Source organism: Aquarana catesbeiana, unplaced genomic scaffold (assembly GCF_042186555.1).
Source record: "Aquarana catesbeiana isolate 2022-GZ unplaced genomic scaffold, ASM4218655v1 unanchor233, whole genome shotgun sequence".
Classification (NCBI taxonomy): domain Eukaryota; kingdom Metazoa; phylum Chordata; class Amphibia; order Anura; family Ranidae; genus Aquarana; species Aquarana catesbeiana.
The window spans coordinates 5,006,940-5,021,784 of NW_027362661.1; the positions used below are offsets into that span (position 1 = coordinate 5,006,940).

Sequence of the window (14,845 nt, forward strand, 5' to 3'; positions counted from 1 at the left end):
GCAGAAGTGATTGTTCCGGAGACCAGTGGAGGAGGTAACTGAGGACTCCTGGTCGTTAGTAAACGGAACAGTGTGACGGCGTGGTGGCGGCTCCATACGGACTGAGAACTGTTGAAACGGAGACATCCATCTGCCCGGATCCCGTGTGGTGAGAGGGTTAACACCCGGAAGTTTGTTTAATACTACACACACTTAGAACTTTTGCAGATTGTTGCTGGGACAGATAGTCCCACGGAACAAGTTGAGTTGGAGAATATTACATTTGCAAAGACTGCAATATTCAAGAGCGGACACTAGATGTCTGTCTTCTTCGTATAAGAACACTTAATCAGTTTGCTGGATTATAATTGCCTTTGTGTATTACCTTACACTGCGCAACACCTCAGAAGAACTCTCTGTGGATTACAATTACCATTTCATAGCTAGCAAAGACTGAAGACATCAAGACTATCTCTTTTATTGCAGGGCCCTGCATCTAGTTACAAAAAGGGTAGTGACTTTACGGTTTAGAGCAGGGGGAGCTCCCTGGTATAAATATATGTTTAGGGGTATTTGTGTATGTTACCAAGATTGTCATAACTATTTACTATACTGTTGCACTACGTTGGTGTGATAGTGTAATCTCTGTAATAACTCTTTATATAAAATATATCATTTACCATAAAAATGAGTTATTTTGGTTATTACAGAAGTTTGTGTGCAGTGTTGTTGTTTCTCCTGCAGGTGGAGCTACAAGCACCCAGGTAGAGGTAAATATAAATATAAGTGTATATTGTGGGTTAAAGTTGGTACTAATATCATTACAACACTGCATTACAGCTGTGTCAAGGGGATTTGTAAGAGAAATTATACTTTAAATGTCAGTTATGAAAGACGCCATTTTGTTTATCATGGCCTAGAAATAAACTATAGATAATATGGAGTCAGCAATATATATATTCAGCAATATAAAATGCTTAGAGCTGCAGTTTTGCATATATCCTGTATTTTTGTGTTGACTTGGGGAGTTTTCAAGTCTGTATCCTGTAACCATTGTTAGATGAAGATAACAGTCTGCAGCAGACACTTCCACCTTTCCTGTTACGTCCAGAATAAAGTTGAAAATACATGAGACTGGGCATGTTTTAAGACAGGAAAGGGGGGTGTCCAGGGCTTATAAAAAAGACATGTACCACAGTATTTTCCCTAGAAATGACGATGACAGCATGAAGATGTAATGCTATTCATTTCTCTTGCATATGCAATAAATATTACCTTGATGCCCGAGGACGGTCTGAGACGGTGAATTATTTCCCTAACAATTTGGTCCTTCGAGGAGCCGGGAGTCCCCCGAGAAGCACTGGCCAACAGTGACCGATGACCGTACGGCAAAACTGTAAGTGCTCCGTCTTAAATTAGATGTTAAAAAGAGGCCGGTCCGCTGAACTAGTGCCTCCCGGGCAGCGACTTACCGGATCAGCACAAGAGACCGCTCTCGGGACAAGGTAAGATTTTTATTTTTATTTTATTATTAACCTTTTGTGTTAGACTTGATTAGGAATTTGATGAATAAGGGATTTGAATATATATACATACAATATAGAGATTGATTGAATGTTTATCTGTTTCTGTCCTATCTGCTTTACTCTTGTTGAGGGGAAATAAGTGGTCACGTATTCCCCGTATAGATCCGTCTGTGGCCATCCTGGATGGGCAGACCTAGTGACTAGCCCGCGTTTTGGGAAGACGCGCTCAGGGCGACCTGGCGGCAGTCGAGCACTGCGGGTGTTCTCTCTTGTGTGTTCTTGTTTGTTTTCTTCTGGTTAATTGTCATTTGATGTAGGGGTATGGTCCCATACTAATATCCGGGTGCAGATAAAGGAAATTTGTCGATTGGATCTTAGATCCAGACAGCCTTGTAAACTGCAGAAAATCCCTTGGGGACACATAAATACTCCTAGATCAAAACCTAAAGAAGCCCCCCGTTGATACAAGGGTGTGGCCTGATAGATTTCTAGGCATATAAATACCCTTGGATCAAAAATACTTCCAGATAAAGAACCCCCCCTGATACAAGGGTGTGGCCTGATAGATTTCCAGGTAACAAACAGAGGACATTTGGCGGACCGCAGTGTTCATGCCAGCCTCATATGTTGTATTAATCCTGAGCAGGCACATAAATACCCTTGGATCAAGGACTGAAATATTAAATGTTTTGATAGGATGAAAGAACAGTCGGGAGAATTCAGTCTCCTCGTAATTCTGTAAATGCTCTCTACAAGTTAGTGAAGTTTTAAGTAACAATGAAAGAACAGTCGGGAGAATTCAGTCTCCTCATAATTCTGTAATTCTCTAAGACACCAGTGTTTTAGCAATACACAAGATCAGTAATCTAGAAGTGATATATCATGACTAGAAAGTCTGTGAGTGATTGCAAGTGATAAGATACTGTGTGCGTGTGTTGCGTCATTGTGAGAAGACATAAAGAGCTCCGTGTGCACGATAAACAAAGTAGGTATGATCCATGGAAAATCTGTTGGTGTGAATGAAGATGTTAAGTATATGTGTAGTCTAGACAAAGAGAATGTGACATTTCCTAAAATGTTTGAAAACAAAGTATGATTTTGATGCATTTTTAAATAAGGATTATTGTGTAATACTGTGTAGAAAGCTTAAAAATGATGCCGGCACAAAAATAAGAAAACAGAAGAAATTAGGCCTTCCCCAGGCAAAGAAATGGCTTGAGGAGGCTAACCATAGGTTAAATTCAGAAAACCATAAAAAGACTATGTTTTTGAACAAAGAGGAGGACAATAATATGACCGTCCTCTGAAGTTTAGTTCAGCAAGTATTGACTGAACAAATTGTGAGTATAGCCTCATGTAGTCAAGGGTAATAGAAAGTAAACCGTACCATCATCCAAATTAATATGTACAAGGAAAAGAGAGTGGGACATAGGGGACAGTGGCTGATGTTGGCCCCATAATGTTCGCACCCTAAAATAGGCTGGACTATACCGGTACAGATAAACGATGATAGACAATATGTATAAAAGAAATTTATTACAAAAGGAAATACATGGTATATATAATAAAATGCAAAAACAGAGATTCAAGGTTCAACAAAGAATATCTGTAAATTACAAGGTAATGACTGGTCTGGGTCTTGACTAGTTTCGCGATATTATTGCTTCCTCAGGAGGACCAATCTATAAGACAAATAATATAATGCAATACAAGCAAAAAGATATACAGTACACTACAAGTAGTGATCATAAAAAGCAGCATGTAGAAAAGGGAAAAAGTAAAACATAATAGCTAGTTCGGCTTACCCTATAATTGGGTGATCGTGTGCGGCACCGGGCCGCCCAAAAAACTCTCCCCCGCGGCGGACAGGGGGGATAATGTAGAGCCCCCTAAATGAAAAGCATAGCATGAGTAGGGGGCCACAAAGATAGCTGATGAAAGGATACGATGGATTTAGCCATACACAAATAGAAGGGACGGAAGGGGGGAGGGAAAGAGAGGGCTAAGGGAAAAGGGGAGAGGGAACTGGGGGGGGGGGGGGAGAGGGGGGAGAGGGGGGAATGGAAGGGGGGGGAGGGGAAGAAAAGGGGGGGCGGGAAGGGGAGAGGGGAAGGGAGGGTAAGGGTAGTGAAGCAAGGAGAAGGAAAAGGGGGAGGGGGGGGAAGGGAGGGGGGACGGGAAACAAGAGGAAACACCGGGGAGGGGGTGGTGGAGGGAGAAGGAGAGAAGGGGGCAGGGGACAGGGTGAAGAGGAACAGGCCATACACAGGGAAGGGGAGGATAAGGGAAGGGGGGGGAAAAGGAAGTAGACAAGGGGGTTGCACTAGGCTAGTAATTAATTGAAGCGTGTAATGTAGCTCACCACAACGGTTGACCAGAGGGTAACAAAGGTGCTAGCCACGAGGAGACTTGCAATGGCGCGGGGGTCGGGTGGCCCATAATGAGCAGGGGAGCCAAACATTTCCAAACACTGGGGCATCGTGTAGGGTACAATGTGTGGAAGCCCACCACTAAGGGCAGATAACCACAGGGTTGCCTGGGAGTCTGTCAATAAAACAGTATCAAATGTAACATGAGATACAGGATAAAATCCATATGAAGGTATCTGTAATAGATAGCGTCGGGTAAAGGATAGTATCCGAGGTAAGAGAGCATACAACGTACCTATAGATGTACACCAGTGAGGTGTTGAAGGCCTCCTTTCCATCCCAGCCCCACGTCAGCAGTCTATCATGGAGAGAGCTCAGATGCTCACTCACAGGCCCGAGGGCCCATTAAGTGAGCTCCCCAACCCGGAGACGCCCACGACGCCGCCAGCCGGCAAGCGTCTGACGTCACCGGGTCAGTTTCTCCGCACTGCGCAGGTGCGCAACCCGCGCTACTGCGCAAGCGCGTTCAAGGCGAGCCCGTGGGTAAGGAACCCTGGGCTCGGCGAGAACAAGCAGGAGACGAACATAAGGGTGTCATCTCCTGCCAGGAGAAACACATGTCCGCCGCTAGGAAAGGCACAGGCAGCCATGGACCGCACACGGGACACCCAGGGATAGCCAAACAAAATAAACAAAACATTGGACATCATAACAAATATGGTAGTAAATACATAACAGTATGTGTAGAAAAAATAAGAGCGGCAGTAATTGCCACCCAATCCCCAAGTATTGACTGAACAAAACGTAACAAACCAAATGCAACCTGACTCTCCACTGTTTGTTGTTCCCCCATGGTCACCTGGGTCACCCGCAGATGCAACCGATTCTCCTATGGCTGCAGCTAAACCCCCTCTCAAGATGACTCTTGCTGTCCAGAGGAGTCCACAAGGGACGCCCCTTACAGCAACTGTTACAAAATTTTTTGGGGACCTGGTGAACCAATTGATATCCCCCTCAGCAGGGGAACAAACAGAATGTGGAGAGAAAGAATTTCCACTAATTGAAGTTTCGAACCCTGGGGCAGGACAAAATGTAGGAGGTAATGATGTGTATGTCATTGAGAAGGAGAACAGAAGGATGGGAAACACCTGAACAAGGCCCTGCATTCAGGACTATGAAAAAAAAAAAAAAAGAGAGGGGAGTGTTTCCTGTGAGGTAAAAGAGGTCACTTGGCAAAAGAATGTAGGTCAAACAGAGAGGAAGAAGCATGACTAGATGTTGGTATGTCTGCAGAGAGAGATACAGAAGAAAAGGATGAGAAAGAATCTGAAATTTTGGATGTGTGCGCAAACATGTTTGCATGCTAAAGTCAAGTCAGAAATAACCTTGGTTGTGAAGGGTAGATGGCTAACATTTCTCTGTGATACTGGGGCTTGTAGGACCCTAATACAGCCGCTGGATATGAAAAAGGTAAAGAAAAAGGTGTAGTATATGTAAAATCTGCAAAATGGGTTGATGCACCAGGAGGTCATGTCTGAAGGTCTTACTGTGGAAGATCCACAGACAGGTAAATAGGCTCAGTGTAAAATTGTCATTTTGACTAAATGTCCTGTTAATTTGTTGGGTAGAGACATGTTGCACGCTCTTGATATTTCTGTCGTACCAGTGGAGGGAGATCTCAAAGCCTATCGGCTGTGTGAAAAACAAATCACAGCCGTGGATAATGAGCCCTGATACTGGTACAGCCTGGAATTTTCAAACTGAGGGATTAAATATACCTAAAACCCTGGCAGAAATAATTGACGAAGAGTCTGTGAGGAAAAGATATAAGGTCCAGACAAACCTCTATTGCACCATGTATTACAAAAAGACCTCTGGGCCTGATAAGTCCTATGAGAAACAGTTAATGAGTCTCACTAACACTGAAGTTCTCTTAAAAAGCCTGGACTGTGATAAGGAAGGAAATAGCGTGGCTACTTGTCTCCTACCATAGCCTATTCTGCAAATATACAGGCAGGATACTGTACCTTGTGTTTCGGTCACCCAGAATCCCAAGGTGTCATGGCATGAGCTAGGAGAATTTATCACAAACTGGGTCCAACTGACAGATGAGAAACTAAAATCCAGAGGGATTCAGAGGTATAGGAAGCATAAGGGAGGGAAAGATGGGTGGAGACTCGTGCACGATTTACAGGCAGTCAATAGGGCCGTATTACCGAGGGCCCCGGTGGTCCCAGACATGCATGTCCTCCTGAACGAGCTCTACCCAGAGAACAAGGTATTTTCTGTTATCGATAACAGTAATCCTTCTTTCCCATTCCCTTACACAAAGACAGTCAGTTCTGGGTTGCATTTATGTACACGAAAAAAAAAAAAAGGTACACATACACTAGGTTATCCCAGGGATATTGTGAAAGTCCAACTACCTTCTCACAAAGAATGTCCAATAATTTGTCTCGGTTTGTACCTCCCAGTGTGAGTTAAATTCTCTTGGATGACATTCTGGTAGTAATGTATGTAAAATGACCATGGTTCTGATGCATTTCCTCGCAGACCAAGGTCAAAAGGTCAGCAAAGACAAATTACAACTGTGGAAAGAAAAGGTGAAATACCTGGGTTACATTTTATCTCAAGAAGGTAGACTTTTGCATGAGATCCGAAAAGAGGCCATCCTTCAAGTCCCCAAATCACATACCAAAAAAGAAATGATGTCATTTCTTGGGAAGGCAAATTTCTGTAGAGCATGGATAGCAAATTATGCTACAAAGGTGACGCCTCTTTCTGATCTCATCTATGGTTCACTAATGGCTGCAAAAGATTCCATTCAGTGGAATGTGCAAGCAGAGGATGCATTTACGAAGGTAAAGCACCTCATTGTGGGTTCCTCTATGCTTAGCCTTCCCAATTACAGTAAAACCTTTTATCAGACTGTAGATTGTAAGGAAGGATCTCACTGATATTCCCTTTCCCGATGCTGACATTACCTTTTGTGTTGATGGGTCTTGTAAAAAGGACGATAAAGGGGTAAATCAAACGGCATACGCTATAGTAACGCATGACCAGGTCATTGAAGCCAGACCCCTTCCCAGTTCCTACTCTACACAACAAGCTGAAATTATTGCCCTATCCAGGGCCTGTAGTCTAGGGGAAGGGAAGAAAATAAATATTTATACAGACAGCCAATACGCTTTTTCTACTATACACATATCTGCCCAGCAATGGAAAAATAGGGGTATGATTATGTCCACAGCTAAACCAATCTCACATAGAGATCTTATCCTGGCCCTTCTAGAAAATGTACAGAAACCAAGACAAGTGGCTATTTGTAAATGTACAGCACACAGAAAGGGAACAGATCCAATTACTCTAGGAAATGCACTAACGGACAAAGACCGCAAGGGAAGCTACTACAGGACGGCAAAAAAACACACACATATACTATACAGGTCCCCAAGAAAATGGTGAGGTACAGAAAGCTATTGATAAAACATGGTTATCAGAAATGCAGAAAACATCACCAGCAGGTGAAAAACAAAAGTGGTTATCTAAAGGGGCAAAGCTGGTCAATGGTATATACACAAGTACAGAAGGTAAACCCATCTTACCTACATCACTGTTTAGATATGCTGTGTTATTGAGCCATGGGCAAGCCCATATCTCAAAAGGAGGGATGGTGCAGGTGATCAATAAGGTGTTCACAACATATGGGTTTACGAACAACTCTAGAAATTTTTGCCTCACATGTCCGCTTTGTACCAGATACCATGCTCAAGGTGCCCTAAGACCCTTAAGAGGTTATTTCCCACAACCCTCTTATCCCTTTCACACGATATGCATGGATTTTATGATTATTATTGTTTATAAAGTGGGTGGAAGCTTTTCCTATGACACACCCAAATGGGCAGTCAGTAGCCAAAGTACTTATAAAGAGGTGATTCCATTTCATGGGATCCCCTCTGTGATTTACAGTGACAATGGCTCCCATTTTGTAAACCGAATAATACAACAAATTGGTAAATGGTACAATATTGACCTAAAAAAACCACTGTGTCTACCACCCACAATCTGTGGGCACAGTGGAGACACAATGGTACCTTAAAGAGTAAACTAAGAAAATTGTTGGAGGAAACAGGGAAAAATAAATGGGTTTAGTGTTTGCCAATGGCATTGTTGAGTATAAGAATTACCCCTACTGCTAAAGGACTAACACCGTATGAAATGTTGTATTGTAAACCTTATTATATTCAATAACTAGCCACCGTTCCTCTCCCTAAGGAGGAAATAGACTTGACTTGTATAATAAGAATATTTTCATAAAATATAACTGGGTCAGAATGTGTAAATGAGAAAAAGAGCTACCCTAAGACTAAGATGCAAAGTATACCCCCATCAGTACAAGCATTACCAGGAAATTTTACTTGTTTCTCTAACAATGACAGTAATGGTACAAATGTTGGCACCCTATCCGCTGAATACTGTGCAATTACAACCCGTACTACAGACATTAAGCATGAACTAAAATGGTTTCAGGAACAAAAACAGCAATTGGCTGATGTTTGGTGTTTGTGTGGAGATAAGAGACTAAGGCCCAGACTGCCACCTAGATGGGAGGGTAGTTGTGCCCTTACCCGATTGCTGCTTCCCTTTTATATAGTTCCTATGAGTGATAAATCAATGAAACTACCAGGTAAATACTTTTTTAAAGGAATTAAGCGAGAAACACCACAAGGATCATTTGACAACCGAGTGTATATAGACGAAATAGGTGTTCCACGAGGAGTTCCAGATGGAATTAAAGCGCAGAATCAAATAACAGCAGGACTCACCTCACTCTTCATATGGGTCCAGCCCAAAAAGAACGTCGACTGGATAAACTACATCTACTACAACCAGCAGAGGTTTGTGAATTACACCAGAGATGCTATCAAAGGCATAGCAGCATAATTGGACGCCACCTCTTTGACAGCGTGGCAGAACCGTATAGCGTTCGAAAAATGGTTTGGTAAATGGGGTGATCTTGCAAAAAGTTTGCTTATCTCTATTGTCATGGCAGCCGCTGTTCTTACATTGTGTGGATGTTGCTGCATTCCCTGTATTAGGGGAATTCTTCAAAGACTGATTGACACATCTTTAACAAAACTATGCTCCTCCAGAGCGACATGGAACTATACTTGGAACCTGATGATGAATTTACAACTCTCGCTAAGGACTTATCTGTCTAAATGATAATACCTGGTAAAAAAAATAAAAGAACCTGGATATTTGAATTATTGACATTATTAGTATAAAAGGGGGGAGATGTTAGAGAAATTATACTTTAAATGTCAGTTATGAAAAACGCCATTTTGTTTATCATGGCCTAGAAATAAGCTATGAATCTAGGATTAAGCTAAAGACTCGTAATAAAATGGAGTCAGCAATATAAGAAGCTTGGATGTGCAGTTTTTTTAATATATCCTGTATTTTTGTGTTGGCTTGGGGAGTTTTCAAGTCAGTATCCTGTAACCATTGTTAGATGAAGATAACAGTCTGTAACAGACACTTCCACCTTTCCTGTTGTGTCCAGAATAAAATTGAAAATACATGAGACTGGGCATCTTTTAAGACAGGAAAGGGGGGTGTCCAGGGCTTTGTAAAAAAGACATGTACCACAGTATTTTCCTTAGAAATGACAATGACAGCATGAACATGTAATGCAATTAATTTCTCTTGCATATGCAATAAATATTACCTTGATGCCGGGGACGGTCTGAGAGTGTGAATTATTTCCCTAACACCAGAGCGCTGTGTACAATCATGCGTGCGCCCTAAACCTGGGAGTAGGCAGAGACATACCAGCACATCGCTTTGCCTACATCGCCCCCCGTCCTCAGTACAGCGCCCCCCCGTCCTCAGTACAGCGACCCCCCGTCCTCAGTACAGCGACCCCCCGTCCTCAGTACAGCGCCCCCCGTCCTCAGTACAGCGCCCCCCGTCCTCAGTACAGCGCCCCCCGTCCTCAGTACAGCGTCCCCCGTCCTCAGTACAGAGCCCCCCCGTCCTCAGTACAGCGCCCCCCCGTCCTCAGTACAGCGCCCCCCCGTCCTCAGTACAGCGCCCCCCGTCCTCAGTACAGCGTCCCCCGTCCTCAGTACAGCGCCCCCCGTCCTCAGTACAGCGCCCCCCGTCCTCAGTACAGCGCCTCCCGTCCTCAGTACAGCGCCTCCTGTCCTCAGTACAGCGCCCCCCGTCCTCAGTACAGCGCCCCCCGTCCTCAGTACAGCGCCCCCCGTCCTCAGTACAGCGCCCCCCGTCCTCAGTACAGCGTCCCCCGTCCTCAGTACAGCGCCCCCATCCACAGTACAATGCGGCCCCCCATCCTCAGTACAGTGCCCCCCGTCCTCAGTACAGCGTCCCCCGTCTTCAGTACAATGCGGCGGGGGGGTCGCTAAGTGGATAATATTTGCAACAGATATGATTTTCAGGAAGATGGAGGTTTAATGTCAACATACCATTGAACCCTAAAACATTTTTTGCACGGAGATCCATGTGTGTCTCAGTCTCGGTCCTGTTAGTTGGTATGAAGGTCGGGCAAACAAGGACAATGAGATTGTGATTAGAGACATGGATTGTATTCTTCTTCCAACATAAACATCAACTTCTATCATCACCAAACATGTACATTGGGAAATGTTAAGCACTTGCCGACCGGCTCACGCAGATATACTGGGCAGGTTGGCTCTCCTGCACAAACTGACATACCTGTACGTCAGTCCATACAAGCAGGATGGCGGGGCGTGCGCGCCACCGGAGCGTGCTTGTGGGTCCCACAGACTCGATGTCCTACAATGTATGTATGTAAACAAGGCATTTCCCCGTTCTACCTAGTGACATAACAGTGATATACGGTCCCCAGTGATCGGGAGGAGTGATCTCTGTCATGTTCCAGTAAGCCCATCCCCCCTACAGTTAGAACACGCATATGGAACACACTTAACCCCTTGATCGCCCCCTAGTGTTAACCCCTTCCTTGCCAGTGTCATTTTTACATTGATTAGTGCATTTTTATAGCACTGATCAATGTAATAATGTCACTGGTCCCTAAAAAGTGTAATTTGGGGTCAGACTTGTCCGCCGCAATGTCGCAGTCCTGCTAAAAATCACAGATCGCCGCCATTACCAGTAAAAACAATTAAAAAAAAAAGTCCCTAAATCTATCCCGTAGTTTGTAGACGCTATAACTTTTGCGCAAACCAATCTATATACGCTTATTGCGATTTTTTTGTTACCAAAAATATGTAGAAGAATATATATTGGCCTAAACTGATGAATACATGTTTTTATATTTTTTTTAGATATGTTTTATAGCAGAAAGTATATAAAAACTTTTTTTTTCAAAATTGTTGCTCTTTTTTGTTTATAGCGCAAAAAATTTAAACCGCAGAGGTGATCAAATACCACCAAAAGAAAACTCTATTTGTGGGGGAAAAAAGGACGTAAATTTTGTTTGGGTACAGCGTTGCACGACCGCGCAATTGTCAGTTAAAATAAGGCAGTGCTGAATCGCAAAAAAGGCTCTGGTCATTGAAGGGGTTGTCCTATGCATTAAGGTGAAAAAACTTCTGGAAGTGACCGGCCCCCCCAGTTTTACTTACCTGAGCCCCGTCATTCTCTTGGCGGAGACACACTCTCCCTCTCTGCACAGCATCCCGGCTCTTGATCGGATAGATTGATAGCAGCGCAGCCATTGGCTCCCGCTGCTATCAATCAAATCCATTGACATGGGCGCCAGGGGGCGTGGGCCAAGTCCTGCTATCTGTGTGAATACATGCAAAAGCAGGACTCGGGAGCGTGCCCGGCCGCCCGCACGGGGGTCCGCCAAGGAGAGTGCTTCTCCGAGGTGGTCACCCGATGCTGGGAGGAGCCACCAGAGCCACTGGGGGACCCCAGACGATCGGGGATTGTGACAGTGGAGCTCCAGCTGCAGAGATTCAAAATAAAGCTCAGTAAAAAAAAAAAAAAAAAGAAGTGGAGGACACATGCTTCCTCTCATCGGTGGAGCGCCACTTTGCAGCCAGACCCCTCTTGCTCCAGCTACAGCCATTCATTGTTTGTTACAATAAAAATCAATTATAAAAGAAGTGGAGTGGAGGACACATGCTTCCTGTCCAACGTGGAGCACCACTCTGCAGCCACCCAGACCCTGACAGGAAGTGATGTCAGGTACAGACAGGAAGTGATGTCAGGTACAGACAGGAAGTTCCGGGTGAGAGGTGAGTCGGAAGGAAGTAGAGAGAAGACATTACTGGAAGAGGCAGTAGAGGAGGTAATAAGATCTTATTTTCTATTTACACCCAGTAACCCCCCGTCATGTCCGTCCTCTTCCTCCATAGTCACTGTGATGTCTTTTATCTCCAGCAGATGATGATACACACATATATAGTGTGGAAATACAAAGATTAACCCCTTCAGGGGGATCAGTTGATGATTAATATATCTTCCTTCCAAATCTGGCCATACATGGTTCAGTTTTATTGTTCGGCCAGCGGGATGAGAGGAAAAAACTGAAGTGATTCCCCCATCCACACATTGGAGGGGGATGGGGGAATCCTCCTCGCTGCACTATTGTATTCTGACAATGGGGGGCGCTCCTCCGCTCTCAGAATACACAGATCAGTGATGAAGCTATTGGCTGCAGCCGCTGATGGAGTGACTTTTATCCGGCAGTGACCACACATGGATGGAAATGTGACCGATCCCTGCTGAACCAGCTGAATTTCCATGTCTCTATGGTCAAATCCCAGGTCACCATGGTGACTAGAAATGGCGTACTGGCCCCTGGGCTCTTGTCATTGTCACTGTTGGTCTGAATAATGTTTCTGCCTGAAACCCGGACACATTATTCAGACAGGAATGTGTCTCGGAGCGGGGCCAGGCGGGAGGGGGAGGGGAGGAGGAGATGGCGGCACCCGACCTGTGAAGTGAGGGGTGGACTGGACAGGACAGGACATGAGAGGACTCATCTCACTGAGCTCCCGCTGCCGATCTTTCTCCTTTCCGCGGCCGCATTACTGTCACCATTGGCTCCTGCTTCCACCCACAGCTGCCTGTGTCCCTGCAGAGCGCTCCGGCAGAACAGAGAGGAAGGAGCGGGACCGAATCTCCAACATGGAGCCACCTCGGCACTGCCACAAAGATCCCCACAAGGTGCTGAGAAACAGGACTACAGAGTCCTTACAGGAGTAACCAGACAAGCCTGCAAAGCAGCCAGCTAAGAAACCAGCCAGGGAGGGACATGCTGCTTTATGTACACAAGATGTCCTCTCCATCCACTCTGCTCTCACACACTGCTGGGGGAGATGTACAGGACATGCAGGAGGACACAGGGGAGGGGGGATTGGATTACTGTCCTACAGTGACCTCCACCCTTCACCTGATTTCCTGCATTTTGCACCTCATCTTCTGCACCACTTGTTCTGCATCCCATGTCCTGCACCCTTCACCCCATGTTTTGCACCTTGCGCCCTACGCTAATGAAAACTGTCTCCTAACTTTTTAGCTGGCTCCGAGATTCAAAGCAAATTTGTCAAGCCCTCCCCTCCCCTCCCCCTCATCTCCTTCATTATGTAAGTCATGCTGAGATAATCTCCCATTGGCTGAGCAATATTCTCATTTGTCTCTGAGCTCCTTCTTGCTATTCCTCGTCCTGCCTGTTGTTTCCTTGGATTGATTTTCTGTGTAGTGACCCCGGCTTCATCTCTTGGATGTGCTCGTCTGTTGCTTGTCCTGACCTTTATCCTGATTCCTGGATCTCCTCCTCATCTCTCCTCCATATCCTCTTACACAGCTTTTCTCCACACCTGCAGTGATCCTGGGGGGTGGAAACTTGGCACCAGCACTCAGCAAAATCCATCCCCACCATTAGGAGCTCTGGAGAAAATTGTCTGCTATTTACATTCTGTTCCTCCGCACATCACCTGATCACATGAGAGCTTACTTTCACAGATTCCTGACAGATTTCTGTATGGTAAAGGTCAAAGTTAGAGAGGTGGGACACACCCAGGAACAATGATTTGGTTTTCACGGAGCCTCAAATTTTCCCATCCAAATGTCTCTCCATTCAGAGTCTATATGTCCTATGACATCACACTGACCTCACAGCTCCTCCTCCCAATGTCCTTCCATCTAGCTTTTTTTCTGATGCTCTTAGGATGTGGGCGGACCCTTGGCATCCTTACTTGCAAAGTGTGACTGTTAGTCCTGCATTGTATGTAATGACACCAGAATGCCTGCAACAAGCTTTTAACCTGTGGGGTGTGGGTAAATTTTAACTCCGTCTGAAGTGGGACTTTAATAAAAAAGGAAACCTGAATGGTGAGGTGAGGAGGATTCTGGGAATATCATTTGATTTTACTATTTGTGTTCAGATCTAGAGTTTTCCTCCTGTGAAGTCTGGAGATCTTATGACCATCACATTGCCTCCACCTCCCTCCCTGATAGAATAGAGATATACAAAGAAGATTCTAGAAGTTACCAGAGAGATCATGGAGGAGAGGTGAGCGGTGCTGGGAATTCTGGGACATTATCCAGTAACAGACAAGGGATGTGTCTGGATGGTGACTGTATCATTGTGTGTGTCAGGTTCCTATAAGGTGTCAGGATGTCACTGTCTATTTCTCCATGGAGGAGTGGGAGTATTTAGAAGGACACAAGGATCTCTACAAGGACATCATGATGGACAATCAGCCGCCCCTCACATCACCGGGTAAGAGGAGACTTTATTGTAAAGGAGAGAGCAGTACGGAGGGTCCACCTAGATCCCCCATCATCTGATAAACACATAGAAACAATGTATTCAGTCAGTGTGTGTGTTTCCTACAGATGGATCCAGTAATGGGAACCCACCAGAGAGATGTCCCCGTCCTCTGTATTCCCGGGATTCTACACAGGAAGATCACACCATCCCCCACCATCATCAGGTAGATGAGGAAC

The 14,845-nt window shown here is 45.0% G+C and overlaps 2 long non-coding RNA genes across 2 annotated transcripts; one reads left to right on the plus strand and one right to left on the minus strand.

Moving 5' to 3' along the window:
• Nucleotides 1-3,134: 3,134 nt before the first annotated feature.
• Nucleotides 3,135-10,547, minus strand: LOC141121813 (uncharacterized). Its single transcript, XR_012240597.1, has 3 exons — nucleotides 10,366-10,547; nucleotides 6,402-6,462; nucleotides 3,135-3,187 (listed from the first exon to the last, which is right to left on the minus strand). It is a non-coding gene; the product is annotated as an uncharacterized lncRNA (long non-coding RNA).
• An 864-nt stretch (nucleotides 10,548-11,411) lies between these two features.
• LOC141121814 (uncharacterized) lies at nucleotides 11,412-14,833 on the plus strand. The gene is made up of 4 exons (XR_012240598.1): nucleotides 11,412-12,179; nucleotides 14,281-14,408; nucleotides 14,495-14,618; nucleotides 14,735-14,833. It is a non-coding gene; the product is annotated as an uncharacterized lncRNA (long non-coding RNA).
• The last annotated feature ends 12 nt before the right edge of the window (nucleotides 14,834-14,845 follow it).